Source organism: Trichechus manatus, unplaced genomic scaffold (assembly GCF_000243295.1).
Source record: "Trichechus manatus latirostris isolate Lorelei unplaced genomic scaffold, TriManLat1.0 scaffold00084, whole genome shotgun sequence".
Taxonomy (NCBI): domain Eukaryota; kingdom Metazoa; phylum Chordata; class Mammalia; order Sirenia; family Trichechidae; genus Trichechus; species Trichechus manatus.
Window position 1 is genome coordinate 11,198,715 of NW_004444020.1, and position 13,128 is coordinate 11,211,842.

At 37.0% G+C, this 13,128-nt stretch overlaps 1 protein-coding gene and 1 pseudogene across 4 annotated transcripts in view; both read right to left on the reverse strand.

The window, feature by feature from the left end:
• Window positions 1–13,128, reverse strand: part of PIK3CB (phosphatidylinositol-4,5-bisphosphate 3-kinase catalytic subunit beta) — a 172,440-nt gene that overhangs the window by 70,870 nt on the left and 88,442 nt on the right. The window lies entirely within an intron of this gene.
• LOC111821437 (septin-7 pseudogene) lies at window positions 3,099–7,430 on the reverse strand (annotated as a pseudogene).

Below are 13,128 nucleotides of genomic sequence, written 5' to 3' on the forward strand. Positions count from 1 at the left end.
AAGAATGGAGAAGAGTTACTCTAATGTAGGAAAAAACACTTTTAAAAATTCCATGTGCAAACACTAGGTGGCAATATTGCTTCTTGCATTAAAAACAAAGCTTGCTCAACGAAGATAAGAGGAGTGACCTTCAGACACTGTCCTACAGGGCAGACACATTACTGAGAAGCAAGACAGACAAAAGGCCAAACCTAACCAAAGCTGTACAACAATTACCTCAGCGAAGGTTTATTTTATGGGTGAAATACTTTGTTGAAATACAAGGAAAGATTAAATTAGTACTAATATTCTTTTTCACTCATCTCATTTGATGTGAAATTCACCAACACCAAACACATTTAAGTTAAATATTTTAAAGAAGATGTAAGGAAATTAAAATATCTGTTATATTTAACTGTTAGGATCTATACAGTTTTTTTCAGTCTTTAAAGAGTGAACTGTGAGAAATCAGTGTGGTCTCCCAAGTCCTCAGTTTGCCCAACTGTTAATACACATTTAAATATTTACTTACTTTCCTGTTAGAATGCCGATAAAGACATACATAAACATGGTCTGGCAACTTAATACTTTATGACATTTTCTAGCACGAACTTTCCCCCAGTTTGGCCAAAATGAAGGGTTGAAAAGCTGGAAATTTCATCCAAGAAGTGGAAAGAAGATAGTCTGCCACATCTTTTAGATTGCACAGCAGCAGACTTGAGGAACAAGTATCTCTGTCCTCAGACAGACACAATCATATCACTTTCAGCTTTTTGGATTATTTTCTCAGCATACAGATTGAATAAGTATGGTGAAAGGATACAACCCTGATGCACACCTTTCTTGACTTTAAACCACGCAGTATCCCTTTGTTCTGTTCAAACGACTGCCTGTTGGTCTATGTACAGGCTCCTCATGAGCACAAGTAAGTGTTCTGGAATTCCTATTCTTTGTAATGTTATCCATAATTTGTTATGATCCACACAGTCAATTGCCTTTGCATAGTCAAATAAAACACAGGTAAACATCTTTCTGGTATTCTCTGCTTTAGCCAGAATCCATCTGACATCAGCTTTGATATCCGTCGTTCTATATCCTCTTCTGAATCCAGCCTGAATTTCTTGCAGTTCCCTGTTGATGTACTGCTGCAACTGCTTTTGAATGATCTACAGCAAACTTTTACTTGCATGTGATATTAATGATATCGTTTGATAATTTCTGCATTCGGTTGGATCATCTGTCTTTGGAATAAGGCATACATTTGGATCTCTTCTAGTTGGTTGGCCAGGTAGCTGTCTTCCAAATTTCTTGGCACAGATGAGTGAGCACTTCCAGCACTGCATCCGTTTGTTGAAACATTTCAACTGGTATTCCATCAATTCCTGGAGCCTTGGTTTTCGCCAATGCCTTCAGTGCAGCTTGGACCTCTTCCTTCAGTACCATTGGTTCCTAATCATACGCTACTTCCTGAAATGGCTGAACGTCAATCAATTCTTTTTGGTACAGTGACTCTGTGTATGTGTGTGAAAGCTAGACAATGAATAAGGAAGACTAAAGAACTGACGCCTTTGAATTACGGTGTTGGAGAAGAATATTGAATATACCATGGACTGCCAAAAGAACGAACAAATCTGTCTTGGAAGAAGTACAGTCAGAATGCTCCTTATATGCAAGGATGGTGAGACTACGTCTCACATACTTTGGACAAGTTATCAGGAGGGATCAATCTCTGGAGAAGGGCATCACGCTTGATAAAGTAGAGGGTCAGCAAAAAAGAGGAAGACCCTCAACGAGATGGACTGACACAGTGGCTGCAACAATGGGCTCAAGCATAACAACGATTGTGAGGATGGTGCAGGACCAGGTAGTGTTTCGTTCTATTGTACACAGGGTCACTATGAGTCAGAACTGACTCGACGGCACCTAACAACAACAAATCCCTTTATAATCCTTCGGTTCCTCTGCCATTTTCTATAGCACACAATTCAAGCTTATCTCAGAGCATCCAAGGCCTCTAAGACCTGGTCTCAGCATACTTTTCCAGTTATCCTTCAGGTAACTCTAAAATCTTACAACTTATACTCTAGTAAGTCCAAACTGGTTAGAGATCCCTGCAGTCACCATGCTGTTTTATTCTCATTCTTTCTGACTGAAAAATTCTTTCCTCTCTGTTAGCCAGGACAACTCGCTTTCTCCTGAATAGCCTGCTTGGAGTCTCAGGATGGGTCACATCACCTGCTTGTCTGACTATCTGAATTCTCTAGCAGAATGCAAGCTTCTTGAGGACCAAAACCTATGCACACCCAGGGCCTAGCACAACTGTTTGGCATAGAGTAGCTTCTCCACAAGTCTTTGTGGACCTGAAATGACCTATAGACTACAATACTATAAATCATAAAATAGTTACGTTGCAATAGTTGTTTAATTAATTTTAAAAAAGTAAAATATAGGTAAACGATTCAGTTGAACAAAGGCAAGTTTAATTAATGAAGTCTGCTTAGAAAGTTCTCATTTTTTAAAATCTAGTTACTGTTCATATGTACTATTAATCAAATTAGAATTTATTTGAAACTCTAAAAGAATACTTCAAATACCACCCCCCACCAAATGATTAATTAGAAGTCAGAAAAAAGCATGTTAAAAATATAGCTAGCTCTTGTAATTTGCAGTAGTTATGTTCTAATCCACTAACACAGAGCAATAGAAAAGTAGTAACCTCCACACCCTGTCAAAGGCAGAAAACTTGCGAGACCCAGAAAACAATGCAGGTACTGGCTCTCACAGGTTTCGTTGTATATTGTTGATTTGTTAACACTGAACTCACAGCCAACAACACTATAATTCATGCCTGAAAGTAGCTTATCTTACACACATATTTCTTCCATAAGGCACATCACAGAGCCTTTTTCAAAGCTCATTAGAACACTACACAGCACTACAGAACTATGCAAGGGGTTTTTTTAAACAGCAAAACCACCAACAAAAGCACAAAAATGCAAAAACCATGTCACTAAATAGATCACAAAAAAGACACTTGTTTATAATATGAAAGCTGAAACAAGAAGGCAGAGCATCACCTTGTCTGACCTCAGCTGGGTACGTGTGTTTTGGGCAATTCAAATTTTTTGCCACCCTTTGCATGTCCTCCAATGACTGCAACAGCACTGCAGGTATTGATTTGGGGGCTACAAATAAATTTTAGCCAGTAGGTGAATATGCAAATATGGAATTCACAAACAATTGATGATCAGCTCTAAGTACCACTGTCCAATATTGTGTGAAATATGACAGCTGTATGCAAAAAAGGAATATAATTTTATTATTTCTTCGTACTCTGAAAAGCATGAGGTGAGACATTAAAGTAAATTAAAATGTATATTAGTTGCTATGTCCTCTATCGCACATTTTTCTTAATATACTGTGATTTCTTTGTATTTTTCTTGCTCTTGGATGAAGAACTCTCAAGGTGAAAATCGTATCTTCTTCCCATTTGTATTCCTAGCATATAGCTGAGACTCAATATGTAAACACAGAATTTTTAAAACATGAAAACAAATTTTTCATTAACATATTTACATTAAAATTCTGAATCAAGCTGCTTCGTCCAATACACAAATAATCCAAATAAAATTCAGTAACTGAACAAAACAGAATGAGTGAAAATTCACAAAATTACCTATATTAGGTAACTTTGGGAAGAGTTTAAGAGTATATTTAGAATCAAGGTCCATGAAAAACCCAATGGAACTAACCACTAGAAATGAGCCCAGTCTTGTGACTAGTGTACACCCAGGTCAAGTAGACAAGCACAGGAAAGCTGGTGTGCACATATGTGCATGCAAGCACGTGCAAACACATACATCAGCTATTTTGCCTACACTCTTCACTTTGAACTAATTATTGAGTATAATCAATGTGTGAACTTCTTCCAAGTATCCCAAGATACTAATTACCTGGGACTATTTAACATAAAAGTTGCCGAGGGGGGGAAATTACCAAACCCTAAAGAACTAAGTCAAAAGGAGTATGTTACATGTCCCCATGGCATTGAGATAAGGCAGAGAGTAGAAATGAGTTCATGGAGTTGACTTCTCACTATAAAATAATATCCATATTCTCCATTTAACTTTTTTTAATTTTTATATCACATTGTTTATTATGTGAATTTTTACAATACAAACAAAAAAAATACACAAATGCAATACAGGAATACAGTTAAATGCAGAATGGCGACTTTTTTTTCTCGTGAAGAGGCCACGATTCCCATTTCTAGTAAAATAAAGAGACTACACATAGGTAGAAACAGGTTGGTCGTTAGCTTCACAATTTCGCTTAGAAACGATCTATAAATGCATTTCCACCACCACCCCTGCTCCATAGAGTGTAAAAAGGAAGTTAAAGGAAAGTTTCCTTGTTGGTTCCTACCATATGAAAGATGCTATATTCTATTTTAGCAGGGCCAAAATATGGAAAATACTTAAATGTTATTACAAAAATGAAGCAGTAATGAGATTCTGGCTAAAGATGGTACTAAATGAGAATAATATATATTTAAAGAATCCAAAACAAAAAAAAAATGGTTGTTAAAAAAGGCTCTAGGTGCATTGTAAGCATATAGCTGCTTTTTTTTTCCCCATGTGTATTTTTAAACAATGGAAGTGTCAAAAATAGGGTCAACTGTGTTGGACTAAATTACATTATTGTATATGCTGCACTGAATGGAACTTCTTTATTATAATTATCATACAGAAGCACAGTGTGCATCATATTACAGCAATTTATCCTCAATGAAAACCTTCCAGAGTCCCTCTATTTTGGAATATACTGTAAACAAACTACCAGAACATAATTATACCACAGTAAAATGTTCTCTTGCATTAAATTGAAACATCTGCTTAATAAAAAAAAGAAAAAGTAGGAAAGATACTTAGAGCTGTTGCTTTCTAAGTACACAATAACCCTAGACAATTCAAGGTATCTTAATCTCCATCAAGAACAACACAAAAAAAATAGTTGTTAAATCCATCATTATGGATAAAACTGGTGCAAACTGGTCAAACAGATCCAACAAACACTGATGTCCATCCTGGCATATTGGCAACTAATACATAACTGGTGGTCAATAGAGGGTTTAAAAGATCTTCCCTTTCTTCTTGTTCTTCTCCAAAGTTCTCGAAGAGTTCTCTATTTCTAACACGTTGTTGAGCTTCCCAGTTTGCTTTCTCATCCTCAAACTGATGCCACTGGATGGAGCTCAGCTTCAGAGTCCTTCAATTTCTGAACTTCTTCTTTGATCTTCATTTCAAACACCTGCTCCATCTCCATCTCCATCTTGGCTACACACTCCCTTCTTTCTTCTTCCATTTGTGCCAGAGGGCTCTTTGTAAGCTGCCCTTTATTCTTGTTGTTATCAACTGCATTGTAAGTCACAGCTACCAGTATTCTCCTTCTGTAGTTCTCACAGTGTACATTATCAGTGACATCTTTCAAGTCTTGCATGTGTGTTCTTATCGACATATTTCTTAGAACTGTAAAATCACAATGTTCACTATTTTCAACTTCAGCAATGCCCCAAGGATACTGTCTTCCTCTGATCCTTTTGCCATTAACTTCAAAGATAGTATTACTACCTACCACAGCAAGAGGTAAATGGTCTTTTATCTTTTTAACAAGCTTATTTTCTTCTTCACCATGTTTATGAAAATTCATATATTTTATGTTCTTGGATTCCTTTCATTATCTGTTTTTTTAAACTGTTGGCCTGCCTCTGGTGTGAGTGTGTCTGCTTTGGCAATAAGTGGGATGATACTCACTTTTTCATGTAAGTGCTTCATAAAATCAATATCCAATGGTTTAAGTCCATGTCCTGAAGGAGAAATGAAGTACAACGACACTGCACTCTGTTGCCAGGCATCTGACGTCTGTTCACTCAAGATTCTGCATTTAGGTAGCCCTCAAATTTGCTATCAATGTAATCCATAACAGGCTGCCATCAATTACTATTATCCACTGCATCTCCAAATCCTGGGGTATCAACTATCCTAAGCAGTAACTGAATTCCACCTTCTTTGATTAAAACTTTGGATTGTTCCACCTGTACAGTCTTTTTTATACTATGGGAAGGACAAGGATACTCTGGAGAATACAAATCTGTGAGGGATAACGAGTTGATTAACATTGACTTCCACAATCCAGATTCACCTACTACCATAAGTGTGAATTCAAACCCTTTCTTCACTGATTTTCTGTATACTTGATTTCGGAGATTTGCAAATCCCACAAAGCCTTTAGGGTTCTTCTGTTAAGCTACCCTGGGGCTGCTGTTGACGCTCCTTTCCTCGCACTGACCGACATCCCCTCCCCACTCCACGACCAGCCCCAGTGCAGCGCAGCCCGCTGATTCTCCAAAGCCGCCTACACTGATTGGCAACCTAGCCGCCTGCGTTGCTGTCCCGCTTACACACGCCTATAGTGGGCGGACTCCTTCCCTGGCTCTCGCAGGACTCCCACTCCATTGTACTTTTTTTAAATAATCATCACACTGAGTCAAATCCACTGATCCTCTTCTTTTGCTCAGGATCTGTCTCTGACAAAAACACCAAGAAATGTGTGCTTATCAAACATCAACTTTACAGAGTAGGGATATGAACCAAATGCCCTCCCTTCCCTTGAGCAACATTATTGATTTATCTTCCACTACATTAGATAAAGTTTATAAAAGGGTTTTAAATTTTTCCTCTCATAATATGATATGTTTTCTTAATTTTCTTTACTCCTTTAAAATATGAACTTCTTTTAAAAAATGAAGTTTTTGTACTACTACACTGAAAAATCCTAATTTAGAATAAAATTATCTGAAGAGGACTGTTGTTATCGTTAGTTAGTTAATAATAAGTAAACTCCAAAGCCTTTGGACCTTGTAAGTTAGCAGATAAATGGAAGGTGATTTACATTATACTCAAAAAGAAAAATGATTATATATATAATTATAGTGGTTTTATATTCAAAGCTTCAACCTAAAAGAGTAATTTCTATTTTACAGACACTAGGTTTCTCTGAAAAATGAACATAAAAAGTCATCAAAATTTGAATATGAAATGCCTACACTTATATCTTAGAGCCAAACCTGTTACTTGCAAACAACACTGAGTGTAGACTGTTCATGTCAGAGAAAGGCAGGCTGCTGTTATTTCAAACTCTAGCAGACCTACTGTAATTTCATAGACCAAATTAGACTCTACAGACCTACTACAAGTAAATATCCTGAAGACTTAGGAGTACGTAAACTAAGAGGGGGGAGCAGTGGGTTAGCTGTATAATTGTACTGAGACTGTTTACTGAGCTATGGAAAACCCAGAGCTGAATAATGCCAGGGTAAAAACAACCAGCTACCAGAATTATGGGCAGGAAGCCTAACAAAACACACAAACTTAGACTCTTTTACAGAACTCAAGATAATCAGTAAAGAAGAATTACATCATACTGTGTAACTGGAAAACTTCTGCACATTTTCAAGTGCTTATACTAAGATAATGGAAATGGTTGAAAGTAATGAAAAATAGCACCTATATTCTTTCTCTACTTTGTCTTCCTTTATGCTTTTTTTTTTAATAAAAAATACACAATAGTGATCACTGAGAAAAATAAAACACCTTGCTGTAATCAAATGAAAAAGAGCATGGCTCCGTCCTCTTCTCTGCAGGGGAGACGCAAAGCTCATCTGTCATACACAGAGGGGCTGGAGACTCAAATGACATGTTAGCAATGTGCTTTCCAGGGACACAGAATTAACTGGAGTGTTGGCCAGACCGGGGGGCTTGATCTACACATAGCTTGGGATAAAGCAGACCATGGGGTCAGGACTGGCCAACCAGGGACTGGGAAGTCAACTGTATGGTTGGGAGACTGATTACAAATAGTGGATTGAACAAATATAAATATATTGAGGTTAATGGGAAAACAGGTTTTCACGGTCAGAAAAGGTAACTGAAAATATGGAAAGGGGAAAGGCTAGAAAAAAATTCTGTAGTGGTGGATACAAATTAGAGGCATTGGTGAGAACTCACAGTTTTTAATAGCTAGATAAATAAATATGTCTATATGGGTATATATACCCAAACATACACAGGCAAACACACATGTACACACATTTCCTAGCTCTGTCTCATGCAAGGGCCCAGAAGCAATTATAACTCAAGCAATGAGCATACACAGTGACTAGACTTTGGATTATAAATGCTTTTTACAAATCAGTACTCCCTGGATAAATGCCTGATTCCAAGGCTGGGATAGGGAAAGTACTATATGAGACTGAAACATAATTGTACTAGAAAGAAGATGCTCAAAGAATAAGGACATGTCAAAAAGACCCAGGAGACAGCTTGAATGAACACCCACTGACCAAATCATGGACAATCTGAACACCAAAGTAAATGACAGTAACTAATTATAAGTCACTGAATAAAATAGGAATCACGAGTCCATACTACTCTAAATAAAGAATAAGTAAATGAGGAAGAAGAAAAAGTTCTACCACAGAAAACTTTGAGTATATGCCACTAATGACTCCAAAAGGCAAAACAAAATTAGAAAACCAGCATTTGGCAACCCAGTGTAGTGACACTGATTCAGGTATAATGTAATAATAAATGGAAAAGAATTAGTTGAAAATCTGACATGGAAGAGGATGTTTACTTAGTCTCAAAATATAATCCCACAAAATACTTCATTCAATAACTTTATAGTAGAAAAATATATTAGACACTATCCTAATCAAGTGATAAGAGTTAACATCAACAGTTATGGGACAAATCAACATTGTCTGCCTCCTGATAAGATGCAATAAGAAGAAAACTTCATAACTTCTCTGGTATTTGTGCTAAAAATGCACAGCTGCAATTTAATCATGACAAAACATCAGGCAAATCCAAACTGAGGGACAGTCTACAAAGTAACTTACATGTATTATTTTTAGAACATCAGTCACAAAAAATTAAGGAAAGACTGAAGGAAACTAAGGATACATGACATTAAAATACAACAAGTAATCCTGGATTGGATCCTAGGCATACGAAGGGCATTACCAGGACAATTAGTGAAATTTGAATGGAGTCTGTGGATTAGACAGTAAAACTGTATCAATATTATTTTCCTGACTTTTATGAATGTACTGTGGTTATTTAGGAGAATGTCTTGATTTTAAGAAATACATAAAAAAGAATTAAGGGATAAAAGGGCATAGTGTAATTCATTTAATCTCAAATTATTCAGAAAACTGTATGCACACATAGAAAATAATAAAACAAATGCAGTTAAATGTTAACAGCTGGGGAAGCTGAGTAAAGAGTATAGAGGATTACAGTCTTCTTCAAAGTTTTCAGTAAGTGTGAAATTCTTTTAAAAAAAGAAAAAAGTATGTTTGATATGCTCTTTCCCCTAAAAGTGAAGGCTGCAAGGTCTCCAGATCATTCTACTAAGAAAACATTCTGGGTAGATCACTAGAATCTCTGAGCTAAAGGCTGAGGCACCACCTGCATTCTGCAAAGCCTGGTCTCTACAGTAAAAGGAAGAGAACAAGACAAACTTCACTTACAATTTAGATGTTTTGGATTAGAACATGGTTTCTCAAACTCAGTGCTATTGATATTTTGTTGTAGAGGGCTGTCCTGTGCATTGTAGGATGTTTAGCAGCACCTGTGATCCCAGGTTGTGATAACCAAGAATATCTCTAGACATTGCCAAATGTCCTGGAGGTTGGGGGAAGGGGAGGGCAAAATAGCCCCAGGTTGAGAACCATTGGTTAAGATGATTAAAAACTCCCAATTGTACAATTATAATTCACCAAAAAATAAAAAAAAATAACTTTTTTCTATTCTACAGACCTATGAACCTTGACAACCACCTGTTTTAAAAAATGCCAAGAACACGTTAAATCCCTTAATAAGTTGATAGTAAATTCATGTGATGAATTTATATACACACACAATTCACAAATTAATCTATCATCAACTTATTATATATATTAAAATGTGGAGAAATTGGAAACCTTTTGTCCATTCTGGTGGGAATGAAAATTAGTGCAGCTGCTGTGGGAAACATGTGGTGGTTCCTCAAAAATTTAAACACAGAATTACTACATAACTCAGCAATTCCACTCCTAGGTATATACCCAAAAGAACTGAAATTGGACTCAAACAGAAACTTGCACACCAATGTTCAAAGCAGCATTATTCACAATAGCCCAAAGGTGGAAACAACCCAAGTGTCCATCAACAGATGAAGAGATAAACAAAATATGGTATATACATACAATGGAATAATATTCAGCCATGAAAAGGAATGAAGTTCTGATGCATGCTACAACAAGAACGTACCCTGAAGACATTATACTAACAAAAGGACAAATAATTGTATGATTACACTTATATGAGATATCAAGAACAGGCAAATTCATAGAGACAGAAAGTAGAATAGAAGTTACCGAGGGGTGGAGGGAAGACGGCAGGAGAGTTATTGTTTAATGGGTATAGAGTTTCTGTTTGAGATGATGAAAAAGACCTGGAAATAGTGGTTATGGTTACACAGGAGTACCTAGGTGGTGTAAATAGTTAACATGCTTGTCTGCTAACCCAAAGGTTGGAGGTTGAGTCCACCCAGAGGTGCTTCAGAGGAAATGCCTGCTGATCTACTTCCGAAAAATCCACCATTGAAAACCCTATGGAGCACAGTTCCACTCTGACACACATGCGGTTGCCATGAGTCGGAAATCAACTCAATGGCAACTGTTTTTGTTTTTTTTTTAATATGTATAAAACAATCTAATATATATATTTTTAACAGATATAGATATTTAGGCATAAAGGTATATAAACGCATAGTGTTAGGATTTTGTAGAAACAGGCTTCAGTTTTGTAGAAACAGACTTCAGTTTTGGTTTCACAATTTGTTAATTCTACTATGTACCTAATTTAAAAAAAAAAAAAAAGCAGCATATCAGACCTGGGCAAGAACACTGCATCCTCAGTGACTTGGAAACCCTCTGATTTAGGTAAGGTATATAAAAATCATAGCAGAAATAGTAAGAATCAATTTATGCTTCAGAGAGATTCAAGAAACACTATTGACTCAACAACAAAATCAATAAATTAGAAAAAAGAAGAAGAAACATTATTAAGATAATGGATGGATAACTGGAGAGAGGCATTAGAATCTACACAACTATTATTTCCTAAACTTAAATTTTAGCAGCCTATTTCAGTAGCTGCCTGACAAGCTGATAAGTTTACTCTGTAATAAATTTGCTTTGTTTTCTTAAGGAGAACTTCCCTAGAAGTGGAGGCCTGGTGGCATAGTGGTTAAGAGCTCAGGCCTGGTGGCACAGTGGTTAAGAGCTCACCTGCTAACCAAAAGGTCAGCAGTTCAGATCCACCAGCTGCTCCATGGAAACTCTATGGGGTGTTTCTACTCTGTCCTAAAGGGTTGCTATGAGTTGGAATTGACTCGATGGCAACAGATTTGGTTTTGGTTTTTGGCCCCTGAAGTATCTGTAGTAGTAAACAACTTGCACCCAGAGGCTATAGAAAAATTTTGTGAACTCTAATGGCAAATCAGAAGACAACTTAGGCCAGACATTTCCTCAACTAGAGAACATTTAACAGTGCTTTGTTTCTGTGATAATGAGAAAAACACACATAATCTCCATTCTGCCTCCTGGCCTCAGTATCATTATCATTCTATGGTTAAAATGGCTTTGCTGAAGACACTTAAAAGTTGTAACTTGATGACAAGACAACAGAACATCATATTAGACCTCCACAAAGTTTTTGGACTAGAGTCAAAAAAATTACATTAATAAAATAAAAAGAAAGAAATACTATATTTAGCGTAAATCAAGTCAACAAAGTAATTAATTTTGTACTCTCTGGACAGAATCAATGAGAACAGTATGTACGGCAGAGACTGTTTGTCCCTCAATATCCGTTCTCCCCTTAGCAATAATCTCTTAATTTTAGCCAGCAACATGACTGTCCAGCTAAAGGCTGCATTGACCACCATCACTTGCAGTTAGGTATGGCCATGTGACTAAGTTCTAGCCAGAGGGATGTAAGCAGAAGTGATGCAGGCTAATGATATCCTAAAATAGAATGGGATGTACCCTCTAATCTTACTTTTCCTGCTCCTGCTGGGTGGAATGCAATAACAGAAGAAGCTAGAGCCAACAACTATTAAACCATTTTAAGCGTCCAAGAGCAACAAGATGGAAGAAATCTGGGTCCCCAACACTGTGAAGACTGGCATGATTTACACCTGCTCTGTTCCATGAGACAAATAAAATTATAGCCCCTTCATTAAACTGAGTAGAATTACAAATACTGTTAATCTATGAGGTACCATAGCATCCCTTATAGACTAGCTGCTCAACTTGTGTTTGTATTAAAAAGTTGAACACAGACCACTTACAAACTGAGCTGCCACTGAACAAAACACTGGTATGCCCATACTCATGTACACTCACATTGTTCTTGCATATAAGTTACGGTCTTCTATAAGTTCACTACCTCAAATAAGATGTTGTTAGTACGTACAACAGACCGAAACACTGCCCAGTCCTGTGCCATCCTCACAATCACTGTTATGCCTGTGCCCATTGTTGCAGCCACTGGGCCAATCCATCTTGCTGAGGGTCTTTCTCTTTTTTGCTGACCTTCTACCTTGACAAGCATGAAGTCCTTCTCCAGGGACTGCTCCTCCCGATAACATGTCGAAGTATGTGAGACGTAGTCTCACCATCTTTGCTTCTAAGAAGCATTCTGGTTGTACTTCCAAGGCACATTTTTTCCGTCTTTGGCAGTTCATGATATATTCAATATTCTTCACCAATACCACAATTCAAAGGCGGCAATTCCTCTTTGGTCTTCCTTACTTATCATCTAGCTTTCACATGCATATGAGGCAACTGAAAACACTATGGCTTGGGACAGGCACACCTTAGTCTTAAAGGTGACATGTTTGCTTTTAACACTTTAAAGAGGTCTTTTGCAGCAGATTTGCCCAATACAATGTGTTGTTTGATTTCCTGACTGCTGCTTCCCTCGGTGTTTTGTTGATTGTGGATCCAAGTAAAATGAAATCATTGACAACTTCCATATT